The 15733-nt window shown below is 38.0% G+C and overlaps 1 long non-coding RNA gene across 1 annotated transcript in view; it reads right to left on the bottom strand.

The window, feature by feature from the left end:
- Positions 1-372: 372 nt before the first annotated feature.
- The window catches only part of LOC147059658 (uncharacterized), a 40829-nt gene continuing 25468 nt past the window's right edge, over positions 373-15733 (bottom strand). Inside the window, exon 4 of the long non-coding RNA XR_015065685.1 lies at positions 373-2316. This is a non-coding gene — a long non-coding RNA (uncharacterized LOC147059658). The remainder of the gene's footprint in view (positions 2317-15733) is intronic.

Below are 15733 nucleotides of genomic sequence, written 5' to 3'. Positions count from 1 at the left end.
GGCCCGGGGACCAGATACGGCCCGCCACATCATTTTAGGTGGCCCGCGAAGACAAATCGAGCATTAAATTCATGTCAATTCCAAAATTTTGAATTGTTTTTACTTTTAAAAGACAGAGATATTGTTAGTAATTTTTAATACCACTCATTTTTTAAATTATTTTAAATTTTAGATATTTGATTTGATTTCAATATTTCATTTTTAAATATTTTCACAGTTTTCATTACTCTCTGTTTTGAAAACTTCAGTTCATCATTTTGTTGTGTAACCTATACTGTATATGCATGATGAGACATTCATACATTTATTTGGTTTGACAATTTTAATGACCCTTTGAGGAAAACTATGACTGATGAGGCCCTCGACAAAAATAAGTTTGACACTCCTGACCTACAATCTTCAAATTAACTACGAGACAATCTTGGCAAGTGACACCATGTTGTATGTTTGAAGGTCTATATTCCCAATGATAGTGTATATAATAGTAATATGAATATATTTTACGTTTATAGTTGAACAATCTTGATTCAAGTACACCAACCTGCTGCAGATGTAATTGGATGTGTTGACAGGTAAGGCAAATAATGTTAAATCCAGCACATATGCTACATGACATTCTCATGTTATAAAAGTGAGAAATGGGTTCATTACTGCACAGAAATGCAGCAGCTATTGCAGTGTGCCCAGCATGCATTCACTTTGGTGTGAGTCATGACCTATGTCTATTGGCATAATTACAGTGTTCCAATTTATGTTCATAGACAAAAACAAATATCATCGATATGGATTGGATCATATTATTATTAATCATATGAAATAAAAGTGGAGTAAACACATTGCCTTTCTGTATTACAGCTCAATATTGAATCATTGCTGGTAGAACAACAAGAGTGCATGTTATCCATTAAAAATAACCCAGATGAATAAATGAAAATGTCAAATAATGAAAAAAAAAAAAAAAAAAAAGACCTTCCAGTACATTTAGGGTCAATCCCAATTGTATCCCTCATCCCTTGTTTACAGATACTTTTAAAGACACAATGACACTCAATTTTAACATTTTAATTTGATCATGTCCACCTCACAGTTCAGAAGTGCGAGATTTGATTCTCATGAAAATAAAATGTTCCGGATGATAAATGAATGAAAAAGAAAGCATCAAACACACTCCACCAACGCAAAGACTTCAAAATAGCACACTGACTTATTTTGGCTAGCTTGACTTTCCTTTGAGATTTCACCTTGCACTAGTATCTGTTTTTATCGTAATCACACAACATCAATCCCAAATCATTTTAATGCCGATCATCGATCGACTGACTGTGGTTGAAAGGTGGACTAGACCCAAAACGTATTTGCAGTCAACCACAAGACACATATAGACAGATAATTCAGACTGCATCCACACTGTCAAAGAGTGTGAACTGAAAAGGTCAGAAACTATCAGTGAAGCAATGTTTTTCTTGTGTTTGTTTGTTTTTATCGATACTATTGTGTCGCTAAGCAGATTGCCGTGAACGAAACCGTGGCTCTGCTTTGAATGCCCTCAACCCCCCATTGTTCCATCAACAGCTGTTCATTGGCCTAGTTCCAAAACGCAAGCAGCGTTTTATTGCCGTAAGCATGTATCACAGAGCAAGGGTTCACCTTGGAAGAGCAACAGTGAAAACAAATGTGTTAGCCTCTACTAAGCTCATTAATTAAGGTGCTGTACATTAACCCAGAGTCTGCGGTGAATGAGCAGAGAAGTACTCTCGGCTGGCTACTCACCTTTTTATGAGGAATAAATCAGGTGAGTGTCTTGTTCATGAGTCACGTCAGATTGACGTTCAAGTTACCCAAAGGACAATTAGATTTGGGTGGAACTGTCTCATTTGTGTTAAGGTAGAGATGACATGTTTGACTTTTCGAGGGGAACTAAACCACTCAAAACATACGTGCAATTTCTTTCAAGGAATTGTTTTTCATTTTGTCCTCAAGGGCTCCAAGTTCCTTTGATCATTGAATGACTTCTAAAAACACTCTTTTACTGATAAAATAGTCCATCTTTTTTTTTTTAATAGCCTCTGATATAAGAGGTTTGTGAATTAAGGATTGCCCATTTACTTATACAATGATGTGCACCGGTGCAGCAAATTTTATTTACCGAAACATTTCTTGCTGCAGACACCGGCAGCAACTTTTTCATCACCTCGTTCGTGTGTTCCACCCGACTGAACGTCCTCATGGATGTTTCCAGCAGTTTGATGATGGCTATTCCTCACCTCCTGTCATTCAAGCCTTGCTCCTCAATGATTAATCTTGGATTATTCTCACCTGCAAATAATCACAGCCAACATCATTAACCCGTTTGACCTCCATGTTCCGTGTCCAGCTCATTTTCCTTCACTACTGAGCTTGTTCTCCAGCAATTCATCACTCCATTCTGACAAGATCCTCAAACGCAGTAAGAGGAGAAGCAGCATGTCTTATTGATCTCCTGTCAAAGGCGGCAAGTGACTGAAAAGAAAGTGACGTAAATTATCCTGCGTGGTCGTTTTGTAAACAAGAAACGGTGACTGATTCTGGGAAGGATGTTTGTTGCTTTTTGAACTGTCTAACAAATTGTTTTATTTAAAAAAAAAAAAAAAAAAAAGGATAACATTTACTCTAATTTAATTTGCGCCTTAGATTGACGGGATGTTTTCTCACTCAAAGGCCCATTTGAAGCTAAAAGCTAATGTCAAGTTATGAACATTGACTATATTGTATGTGCTGATAATGTACTCAAAGCGACTAAAGCAGTGTCTAAAATAGATCAATGAGCTGACTGTGCACTTACTCAAGTAAAGTACAGCATCAAAAAGTTAGCAAGTCATTACGCCTCACTTCTGATGGGCGGAAGGTCTGTTTTAAAAGATGATCAATTTATTAAGAAGAGCCTCTTGTAGTTGGCGGAAGCATGCAACGGACAAAACTCTTGTCCAAACTTACAATTTTAAGTCTAAAACATATTTTGGAACTAAATACAACACAATTGCTAAAAGAAACTGCACATGTGATTACGAGTAAAGAAATAAATCTTAAACGTGCAACTAAAAATCTTATTTTATGAAGTCTTTTCAAAAGTTAGCATATTCCCAGGCAATATTACAGGAGGGGTTATTAAATGGAACTTTTTAATCGTTTGTTTACAATTGCTTGAACCTGAAAGCTCGGTGAGGTGAAAGAGGGCAATTTCATATATATATAGGCCAACCTTGTCCTATTTGTGTATTTTTTTTTTTCTACGCATCCTTGTCCTTTTCCCACCAAGTGTAGTCGAAGGTGGCCACCGCGGCGGTGTGGAGAAGGTTATTCTGTACCGGTGCACCCACTCAGACTTAAGGGAATAAGAAGAGAGCAACACAAGCTATTTTCACAGAGTTCTTCAGTATCTAGGTCTAAGTGATTAAAACGACTGTCTTACACTTAGATTCCATTGGAATATGCTGCCTTTATGTTATTCCGGTGGATACATTCTTACTATAAACCAAAGACATCCAATATATTTAATGATTTACACATCGCTGTTTAGATTTAGTTTGAAGGTGTTGGAATGGGGGGGGATAATTTATTTTGGTGCAATGTCGAGTGCAAATGCCACATTGACTCTCATGGGCCTCCACGTCTAACCTAAATCCTTCTCTTTGCTTGAAAAATGGTTCTGTGTGCAAAGCACAAGGGACTTGCGAGAGAAATGCCTCCTCTGCCCCTCCCCTCCTGCTGCATTAGCTTGCTTATTGACTCTAACATCTCTCTTCATTCTGACATTTTCCTTCTCTTTTTTGCCCTCCCTCCTCCACTCCGGCCATTGTACAGCCCTCAAGGCTTCAACTTTCCGCCTCTTGCCCCGTTCCACTTCCCACACTGGCTAATACGAAGAGGTTTGTTTTGGAGGCCCAGTTAAAGTGGCGAGCGCTGGGGCAAAGTCTGGCGGGGCCGCCTTGAATGGATGAGCTGTCAGGCGGCCAGTTCTGTGATGAGCGAGCCAGACTACACGCGGACCCAAATGGGGAAAACATTGGATCCTGTCAGTCCCTATAGAAAAAGAGGATCCCATGTCAGGGCTACCCAGGGATCGACTGAAAAAGTAGGTGAGGGCAGAGCTTGGGGACACGGTCAGAAGCTATTTGGGGAATATGGACTTCATTGGGGTTGCAATAAATAAACATACATACATAATTGAAACCTCTAAGAAAAACAAAATTATGGAACTACCAATACAACAAAACAAACTCCCAAGAGTTTCTATCTTTAACTCTGTCCATATTCTTCAGACACCTCCGAGTTGTTTGTGCTCGGATAAACCACTGGGGGCACAGAAAGTGACAGACGACTCCTGGGAGAGGACGCCAAAGTATGAGGCCGGGGTGGAGAAGATTGACGCTGATGGAATAAGCAGACAAACGCCCTTCCCAAGAGATTGTATAAAAAAAAAAAAAAAAAAAAAAAAAAAAAAAAAAGTGATTGTATTGGAGGATGCAGAATAACTGAGAGAGAGAGAGAGAGAGAGAGAGAGAAAGAGAGAGAAAGAGAAAGAGAAAGAGAAAGAGAAAGAGAGAGAGAAAGAGAGAGAGAGAAAGAGAAAGAGAAAGAGAAAGAGAAAGAGAGAGAGAAAGAGAAAGAGAAAGAGAAAGAGAAAGAGAAAGAGAAAGAGAGAGACATTAGCATACAGAAAAGAACAATGGGGAGTACAAGTGAAAATCAGATGAGAGTGTCACTTTTGCTTTTCACTCAAGGTTACATCAAGATAGTTTTGTCTTCCCACATATTTCTGCATATTAATTAGAACGGCTTGAGAGGTCTAAATATTGATATGCTTGTGGAAATTTGAAGCAGTGGGCAGTTGTGTAAAAGGTCGCCTGTCTTCGGTTCAGCAATTTATTGATCATGTAAAGCGACTGCCATCATCATAATCTTACATTTTCCCACTTTCATGTTCAAGATCATCAAAAAAAATTTAAATATCACACGATAACCCAAACAAAGATAACCTTGGGGTGTTTTTAGAGCATTATTTGATCGGGCACTTTTTTTATCTTGGTCTCACACAAACACAACTGGCCGAATCTTACTCGCCTCTTGCATCAGTAGAACTTGCACCCGGTCATACACACACACTAGGATGAGTATAAAAATAAAAAGATACATATTGATAAAGCGACTACACTGTGGTCAAAGACAGGTAGGGAAATAAGTGGAAGCAGCAGAGCTGCAGAAACCAGTGCAGAGCTCATCACAATGCAGCACAGCAGTGCAGCTCTCGCCTTGCACCACAGGAATCCCATCTTCGGGGCTCAGAGCAGGTAATAGGAAAGATCCCGTCATTAATGCAGAGGGAGGAGGAACAGGGACAATGCTGTGTTCGCTCTAGAAGTCTTAGCCTTTCTATTGCTCACCTTGAACTCAACACCACACATCACCTAATGCATTAAACAGTTTGTGAGGTGAATGGCAGCCAACTTCTACGCGAAGAACTGTCAGACTGAACAATCGGGATAAAATAAGATTGAAAGGCCTTTTGTGCAAAGGAAGCAAATTGATTGTCGTTTCATAAGGCTTATTAGATTCCATTGGAATTCTAGGTTCCTGTGTTTTTGATGGGCCATGTTGGAACGGGTCTGCTGAGTCCCAAAAGGTCCTGATTGTTTAGGCCCACGGTTTTCGATGCTAATATGTCTCAAGTTCCGTCAAGGCTTTTAACAAATGGAAAAATCAGTTGGCGCAGTCTCAAGCATATACGGTTGACTGCTCAATAAATGTTTAGTAATAGTAGTTTACTGCTGTTTATTTTTTCATCTTTTCGACCAAAACACACCAAAGAGCTCATTATGTACAAGAAATGTGGGCACATTAGATGTTTTTTCTTTGCTTCTTTCACACACACACATTCTACATTAAGACTTAAGCTGTCATGGCAGGCAAATAAAATTACACCGATGCTTTTGAAGAATTGTAGGTGGTGAACGTTATGTCAGATGTTGGCGTTAAAATTAGAGGTTGGAACGATAAATCTTTATCACAGGATACAACTGCATCGGTAACAGGATCCTAAATTGATACAAAACATACCAGGAGTCTTTACATATTACTGTAAAGCAGGATAATCTCATAGACTAATTATCGTCAACTTGTCACATCAAAACACTAAATAAAAGCTTCTTTCCCTCAGGCTGTGCCTTTTACATAAAATTTCACTGCATTGTGGCAAAAATGAGTTTAGAACCTTTAAATAAAAAGCTTCAAAAAAGGTTCATCAAAAGCTTAGTCTCTATTTTGGCTTCGGGTCAACGTCGAGATGGTTCAAGAGTTAATTATGATATATATTTTTTTCAAACCAAAACATTACCATTGATCTCAAAGTCGTTTCAGACACACCGTTGGAGCCAAATGGTTTCGAACAAACATTGACAGATGGGATGTGGAAGGAAGCCCGGGGGAAAAGCCTCGCGTCTCAGTTTCACTGCAATAGAGCACGTGTGCTCGCTATTGTGGCCATTGTTCTCTCGCACAGTGGGCATCAGCTGAGCAGAAAACGACATCACATCCTGTCTTAGCGCCATTGATCCTGAGTGACGGGGGCCTCAAAGTATTTCAACGGTTGAGGAGGTTTTCCTTGGGCGGACGTCTGCCACTTGCATCATTCAAACGGGAAAACAGGAAAGGGATGCTTTCAAATTCCACCAATCACAGCACAGAATTGTGACTTGTTGCGCCGTGGTAGTTTTATGTTACATTAGTCACTATTTTGTCAGTATTTTTTCAACATTTAGTATTTCCCTTCATTTGTTTGTGTAGCGTCAGTAATTTAGATGTTTTCAAATTCCACCAATCACAGCACAGAATTGTGACTTGTTGGGCCTTGGTGGATTTATGTTACACTTAGTCACTATTTTGTCATTATATTTTGTTGTTCACTATTTTCCTTCACTCATTTGTTTAACGTCAGTAATTAAGGCTGGGCTGTGTCTTTCATTGTATCATCACCTAATATAAATAACGTGATGTACTATGATGTGTCAACAGGCAGTCAAACTGTGTTAGTAAGTGAAATAAAATCTGCTTGGGTATTGACCAAATTACAAAAGAAAATCGTTCTTTGGAGTGAGTCGCACTCAAGACTCCTCTCCATTGTTGGCCATCTGTAAGAGGGCCTCACACACACAAGCACACGTCCGCACACACACAAACACTTTTTGGAAATGGGCCAGAGGGCAACGTTAGTAGTCTGGCTGGAGGAGGGGCAAATTCTACCGTTAGAAGTAATTATTTTCCAAAAGGCTTTTTAAAAGAAGAGGTTAAGAGGTCATTTGTGGAAATGTAATCTGTTTCTATCCATCCAAGGGAAAGTTGTCTGAGAACAGTGAGGGGGCTTTGGAACTTTTTTTTTTTTTTTTTTTTAAAGTATGAAAGAAAACAATTCAATTGGTCCACATGGAGCATTGCAAGAAATACTATTTTATTTACTATTAATAACTGCTAGCTTAAGCTGTTACAATGAAAATGTGCCCTGCCACGCTGTTTTTGTATTAGTTGTCCCTTCTTAATTATTATTTTTTATTGGATACGAATTGAACACTTCCAATTTTGGTAGTTTTATCACCATAGTCTGCATTTTTTTTAAATAACAACCATCTAAAGTCTTTGTGTTTACAATTTAGTATGGCAAAAGAATATGTGGATGAAATATTTCCAAAATGTAGGATACATTAATTGCATTTTAGATTTAATTGTCTATCTCACTAATATCTCAAGGGCATGAGGCCAATTAAATTCTTGCAAATAAATACATGGTATTATGTTTAAAGCCAGATTTTGAACAAACCACGAAGGGAATTGCAGCCCATGACCTCATTTGCACATGAGTAGGTCGACAAAAGAAGAGTTAAATAAAAACTTAATTTCTCATAGTATTTCTTGCCCGTTGAAACAGTTGATGCCCCCCTGGGAGGGGTGCGTGGGTGGGGCTTAAAACACTCGTTGGTACAACACAGTCAATTAAATGAAAATAAACAACTTCAGCAAAATAAGGTTGATAAGATATGAATGCCGAGCTACGTTTTTATTAGTATATTTTTTATTATTTTTGTCACTACTACTGAGTTGCCGTACTTCTTGCATATTGATTTGGTTTTAGAAAACGGAGCAGAGCCCTTTTTTAAAGGTGGTGAAGGATGTAAGATTAAAAAAAAAAAGAAAAAACACCCATCCAATTGGCTGCCCCATGGTAGAAATGTGGGGAATGGAGGAATTTGTTATTAAAATACGCAGGTATACTAATTTGACAGAATGAAACCCATCTGGATGTGTCATTATTTCTTGGTTAACAAATCAGATGGCGGTCACATTTAGAGTTTAACCTTTAATCCAAAACTTCACAGCTCCCACTTTCATCTTGCACATCTCTTAAAAAGTTTTGTAAGGTAGAATCTTTAATGACTTTTTTTTTTTTTTTCAAACAGAACACACATTTGGATTTCTTTTTCTGTTTTATAATACCTTTGACTTCTTATCACTCAACTTTAAGATCACAAGGTGGGACTTAACATTTTGCTCATCTTTTTGATTGAGGTTTTAACAGATTTTTATTCGGAATGACAGATGGGCATCAGTTTTAGTAGGATGTCACCTATGTGGCCCTCCAACTTAAATGAAGATGTACATCTCATTTACCAGTGAGAAAGAACTAAAAGCTTATTTAAACAAACCTTAATTTCCATAAGCCGTAGCAAAGCACTTGACTTTCTAATCTTTCTCAAGTCTCAGATCATTTATACGCCCTACAAAAATAAAATAATGTCTCGTTACATCATATTCAGTGACATCAACTCTTTCAAAAAGTTTTTAGTTTCACTAATTGTACGTTTTTGGAGTTATATAAGCGATAAGAGGCTTATGTTTTTCATTTGATTTTTTTTCTTACAGTGAAAATTGTAAGATTCAGTAATTCTGTACAAATAAATTATTGTCAAGAAAATATTTGATGACACTGATTTAATCAATATCTTCAATATGCCATGATATTTCATTTTCTTTCCTTTTTTAGAAAATATTTGACTTGACTTTGATTTTTTTCAATCAATATCTTCAGTATGGCATTATTTTTTGATTTTGTCCTGAAAAGTCTAAATGAGAGCCATTACAACTTCTTAAAGGTTAGTCTTGTTACTCGTGAGTACCTGCCCGCTAGTCCTAATTAACAAGGGTAACACCCCCGTGTTCTGCATGACTGGAGAAGATGCTGACTGATGAAAGGAGAGAAACTAAATGTTTAATTGGATGGCTGTGACTTAAAGGCACATTTGCCATCACACATTAAAGGAGCTGTTGCCCTCCTGAGTTTGATAAATCCTGCTTTGACGCCTTGCTTTGCTCAACTTTCCAAAAGAAAGATACTAAACTCTAAAATGCAAAAATATTTTACATCATTCTGAAGCAATAATAGTGCTGCGGGAAGTAGGAGGGAAAAAAAAAAAAGTGTACATTTTTTTGTAAGTCGGTGGACACACAATTACAGATAAAAAGCCTATCAATGCTTTCTTCCTTTCCCCAAATTGTATAAATGTATTATCCTGGAAGAGGGACCCTCCCATCTGTGGTCTCTTCTCAAGGTTTCTCATTTTCCCTAGTTGGAGTTTTGAGTTTTTTCTTGCCCTCCTGGGAGTTTAAGATAATTTTTTACATGTCCTGAGTGTTGTTAGTCACCTAAATGTTGAACAGAGGCTATGATGTACCAAAGTCAAATTCCTTGTTTTGCACGCTCAAACATGGCGAATAAAAACTCTTGAATCTTAAAACTTGATGGAGGAAAAAAATAGGTAAAATTTCTGGCCTTAATGTAAGCACACAATAAGCAGTTATATTGTTCATGTTCTCTTGAGTGCTCTTGTTTTAACATTGTGAATACCACAAAAAACATTGTGATGTCATTTCAGGACAATTTGAGTCAGTCCTAACTTAAAAATCAACCAAACAGACCAATCTGTTATCAGTGAAAATGACTATAAATAAAACTTGTCAGCTGTTGATGAAAGAGGCCAATTGCTATTCATTACATTTCCTAATTCTGCTCCTCAAGTGAGGTAATGTTGATTCTATTAGCGTTAACTCACTAATTGTTCGCAGGTTTAAATGTTTACAGTGGAGCACTTTGCCAAATGATTTTTGACCCTGAAAGGTCTCCATATTTGGCTCCCTCTGTACCTCTGGAACCGTAAACTAATAATTTTAGCCGAACGGTTAGACAATCTGGAGAGCAAATAAGCAAAGTAATTATTTTTAAAGCAATTATTTTTGTCATAAAAAAAAACCTTGCTCTTAAACCTGATTTAAATTTGTTGCATGAGCGCACACCGTGACTGCAATACAAAAGGACGAGAGGGGAAGTCGAGACAAGAATATTGCGGCCCACATAAGTGGATGGCTCTTTTTCTTCAAAGATAATATTGGAAAACAAAAACAGACAAATTGTAATTCTTCTCTCACCCGCGGCAATTTTTTAAAAAAGTGCTCCAAGTGGTGTTTGCACTTGATGCCTGCTGTAAACCCAAAATAATGATCTTCCATGACGAAGAATAACAATTAAAAAAGTCTGAAGCACTCAAAAAAACATCACAGCTTGAAGTTCTCATTGCAATTGTGATTTTACGGGGCCCTAGTTAGGTTGCGTTGTCAACTTTCATACGTGAAGCCATCAAACAAAACAGATTTTCAACAGAAGACTGGAGACGTGACTGAATATATTAGCCTGGTACAAATTTGGAAACATCCGAAACCATTTTTTCTGCAATGGCCCCATTTCATTTTTTACCCTTCACTTCTCAATTGGGATTGTTTCAGCGTAGTTTGGCAAGCGAATGAGGTGACATGTTTTTTCAAAATGCATCTTATAAAACATTTGAGGGCTGGATCAGATTTGAGCTGCCACATTTTGTCACACTCCAAAAAGCTTCCAAATGCCTGAAGCCATTTATTACTGTACATGGAAAAATGTTCAAGATGTTTACATACATAACGGCTGTGTTGGGTTGAAAGTTGGTCTGGCCGTAAGCCATTTTACAAATATATAATTATTTATTATTTAATTGTGCAGTCGTTTTTTGATTATCCTAGCACAGACATCAGTAATATAAATATATAAATATAGTAAATATATAATATATACATCATTTACTTATTTATATAATTATTTACTATTTTATTATGTACTTATTTTTGATTATCCTAGCAAGGACATCAGTTGAAACATCAGCAGCCAGAAATATCAATTGCACGCTTCTTAACTCTTATTCATTTTAAGCTAAACCACCCAAAATGCAGGGGCATTAATAAGCAGGAGCATCAATCCTACTTTCTGACATTTTATGCTTGAAAAATCATTTTTGTGTCAGCCAATAACCGGTCCTGAGCCTGAGCGGCATAAGTTGCGAGCTTGCGCCTCCACCAAAGTCTAATGGGATATATCAGCTATGCATAACTGGGGCAATCACTCACTCCATCTCCTTCCTGACAGGACTCAGTTCTGCCTTGTGGGTAATATCATTTCTGTTATCTTAAGGTTTCAAATTTCTGTCTTTATTGGCAAAGACATTTTCTAGCCGTGTCGGAATGTGTTCCAGGGACGGATTCTGGTGAGTCATGAGCGCGCGGTAGCTGGAGGGAGCAAATTGCTTGACCCCGTAGATGGAAAGTTTCTTTGTTTCCTGATTATGACGAAAAAGATAATAGTCGTGTGCAAACTGTGCTGCAATGCCTTAGCTCACGTCACTTGCACAATACGAGCCGATGGATGCTATAAAACGTTGCGGCAAATACTAAGTTGCTATCAAGAGTTCTCATCAGAGCAGTGCAGAATAAACTTGACTCGGAAGTATTGGGAGCACAATGGGCTTGTTTTCCATTTGCGATCTAAATAGCAGCAATGTTTGTTTTGCGCAGGATAAATTGCCATCTTGAATTTAGAGAGAGAGACAGAGAGAGAGAGAAAGAGAAAGAGAAAGAGAGAGAGAGAGAAAGAGAGAAAGAGAGAGAGAGACAGAGAGACACAGAGACAGAGAGACACAGCGACACAGAGAGAGAGAGAATCTTCCCATCCATCCATTTTCTGTACCGGTTCTCCCCACGGGTCACGGGTTCCCATCACCTGCAATTAATTGTGCTAAATTCAGTGTGAAGTGTATGTACCAACACATGTTTTAGCAGGATGATAAAGTTGAAAGCTGAATGCATAGGTGTGATGAAAACCAGAAAACGTCATTACAAGATTGGAACTAGTTAACTTTTGTGCTCTGCTGTACAGTGTGTAATTTGTGTTTTTCTTTCTTTCTCTCTGGGATCAGTATCCAAGCATATTTGTCTTCAGTCAACACAGGTCAAGAGTACTTTATTTTTTTATTTTTTTTTTGTGCTGTCTAGTTCTGTTCAGGATCAGGTTGCTCTCGTGATTATGATATTGCCAAGTGCCGTTGCGATACTTTAACATAAAGTGTAACATCTCAAAGCTTTCTTGTGAATTCCTAATATTACACACCCACTGACAAATTGTTTGTGGGAGCTCTTTGTAAGACATTACATCATGCTAAGCAAAAGCTTTTGCAAGCTCCATCCTTGGAGACTAATTAGCCTTCCTACCATGGCTAATTAGATAGTGACAAAAACAGCTGGGTAGGGAGACATCCGTGTTCTGCAGTATGGACCGAATAACTGCTTGTACGCATTAACAATACATGACTGATACGGTTTTAGAAAGTGGTTCGAAATTAAGCCTGTGACTGACAGGCCTGTTGTCGAAACATACTGTAAAGAGAGCAATCACTTTCACTCATGTTTTGGGGAAACATGACCTTGATTCCATTTGATATCACACTTCATTTCTTTGGAACTGAATACCTTCCCAAGAAATAAATAGCTTTCTTAATCCTCTCTACCTGCTTGCTGCCACATGGGATAAAGGATATAAAGATCTAGTTCTACTTCCTCTCATCAGAATAATGTGCTTTGCATAGCTTTTCCACTTCATCTAGAATCACTCTAATCCCTCTGCTCCTGTGTAATTATCTCCCCTTTAGGCTGATCTCACCTAGCACAGCCTAGTCACATTACCTACTCACTTTTATCTGTGGCTCTTAGAGCTTCTGCCAAGGGTCCTCTTAACTCACCCCACAACTTTTCGCTTGGCATATATTTGCCAACATACAGTATAACTTAATTCCTTTGCTTCCTTACTGTGTCTGTCAAGGCTGGAGACGGTTAGCCAGAAGAAAATAAATGCTCTTCACAGTGATTTATTTTCTTCATTTCATTCCGATGGCAGAGTACAATCATAAGGAAAGAGTTAACATGGAGATAATTAAGTTCATTAAATAAATGACAAGGAATCCAGTAGGGAACGCGACTGGCTCGCCGCACCCGTTTGCCAATTTGGCAGACCACTTTGCGCCGTGCTGGGCGTTTCGGTGTAACGAGGTTGTGTCCTTGAAGATACGCTCAGCGGAATGACAATATGGTGCCAGAAAGTCAGTTTGGGCTATGTCTAAATACTGGCGCAGGTATTTTAACGCAAATTTGGTGAATTTGATCGTGGCATAGGCAGACTGTTTTCTTGCGTGGATAAATATTCTGAATCAATTACTTGTATTGGATTTGTTTCAGACAGAATTTTAAAAAGTTATCGGAACAGCAGTCCACATGTCTCACTGGTGTCAATTAACTTCCGAATGAGCGATGGGAGTTACATTTCACGTTAAAAGTGTGATATATTTTTCAAACACAGTTTATACCCCCAAGTGAAACATGTTAAGGCTTGCACGGCTTCTTCTGGGACGTGCTAATTAGAATCGATGATGACGTTAAGAAAATAAACAGAATGATTTTGTCTGCCAGTTTGAAGAAGGATGCAAGCAAACGGATTGGGAGACCTTTGATCGTGCAGCAAGATGATAATCCACAACACTGTCAAAACACGAATTCATCGGGGACAAGAAGGGAGCATTACTGAATGGTAAAGTTGATTTCCAGACTTAAAACCAATCGAACATCCGTTTTATTCAGGTTTAATGTTGAGAGCAGGCCCAAGTCCTAATAATAAAAACGTGCATAGCTATAAAGCTTGAGTATTTCTAACATCCAATTGAAGATGTATTTATTTATGTATTGAGGAGATTGGAAAACTGGATTTTTTTTTTTAAGTCTTCAGACAGTCAAACTCAATTTAATGGCTGTAAGAATGTCTTAGTCACTGAAGGAATGGGGTCATCTTTGAGTAGCTGGACTGGAGGCTCTGCCTCGCCTCACTATGACAGAGTGTCAACTTAAACCTTTTGCAAACATTCACTAAAGTGTTCCAAGGTACATAATTAATGTTGATTAATGTCCCTGCTGGAACGTAAAGCTCCAACGCTTACGTTATAACATCTCCAGTAAACGTACGTTATGTGTGGTTTTTATGCATGACTCCAAGTGTGTTGTTTTCTTCATGCTAGCATGTGACTAATATTACCGCTACAATGTTTCTACCTGATTTAACCACCAGTGATGAAGACGGGCCTTCCACAGGGATAACACAAAGGGCAGAGGTGTTAATTATTCCACAGATAAGCAATGTCAGCAGAATGCTCTCATTGCTCCTAATTGTCCCTTTGGGGCGCTCTGGTCCTCATTATGGAAACACTTAATCTAGTGTTGATGTTATTTTGATCAAGCCACTAAGTCTGTTATTTTAGTACTTTGTTTTGAAACATCTAATTATAGTTGAATATATCAACTGTAAAGAAACAAATGTTAGAGATATAAAAGATGTTTAAATGGTGGATTGAAACACGCTGTAAGGTTTAGAAAATTTTCCAAACAAGCACACGATTGGTCCTAGCTTGAATGGTACACAAAGTCACATCAATACAAGTAAATGCAAGAAAAGAAGCCGATTAAAGATGGCGGTGACATCACGTCCTCAAACAAATAGAGGGAAAACGAAGCTTCAAATTTGCTTCATAAACCCCCCTGCAGGCCATCATTAGAATGGATTTACACAGTGACTAAATTTTTCTTTTTACACCTTTATAAGTGATTCTTTTGCCCATCTGCTGTTTTTGCAGATGCTTTCAGACTAAGTAATTAATTAACCGACTGTGATCAAGACATATACCCTCTGGCCACATATACATGACACGCTTGGCAACACTAACAAATATGATGACAAAACAACAGCAAGACAAAGCTAATATCTCATATTACTAAATCTAAAATTCAAAACAGCACTGAGTCATTTCAACAATACGGTTTGTCTAGTAAACAACACAAATTGATTGGGTAACAAGTAAAACTATGATTATAAATTCACACCATGATAGATATATAACCTGACCCGTAACATGCTTCACAAACCATCCATCTGCTTCAAGTTAATGTGAGACAATGTTTTCTGGAACAGACTTCTGCAGACAATGAAATAAACAAAACATCTGTGCACCGCCACTGTCACAGTTACATTCGCCGTGAAAGCTGTCTGTCGTGATGCAGAATTTGATTGATACGGATTCTTTTTATCTGAATATTCATTTGGTATCTGCTGTGCAAGATTCTATGCAAGCAAATTGAAAAGGCACAGGGATAGTTTTAGGATCTCATTTACCAGCTCATCCTTGGTACTTGCAAAAAAGCCTGGTAATCTATAACCTTGTTATTTGATGTGTCTTTTTCCAAATTCACATTTATT

Source organism: Syngnathus leptorhynchus, chromosome 3 (genome assembly GCF_054491065.1).
Source record: "Syngnathus leptorhynchus isolate UIUO chromosome 3, UIUO_Slep, whole genome shotgun sequence".
NCBI lineage: Eukaryota > Metazoa > Chordata > Actinopteri > Syngnathiformes > Syngnathidae > Syngnathus > Syngnathus leptorhynchus.
The sequence above is the reverse complement of the archived record's forward strand: the minus strand, read 5'-3'. Positions and strand labels throughout refer to the sequence as shown.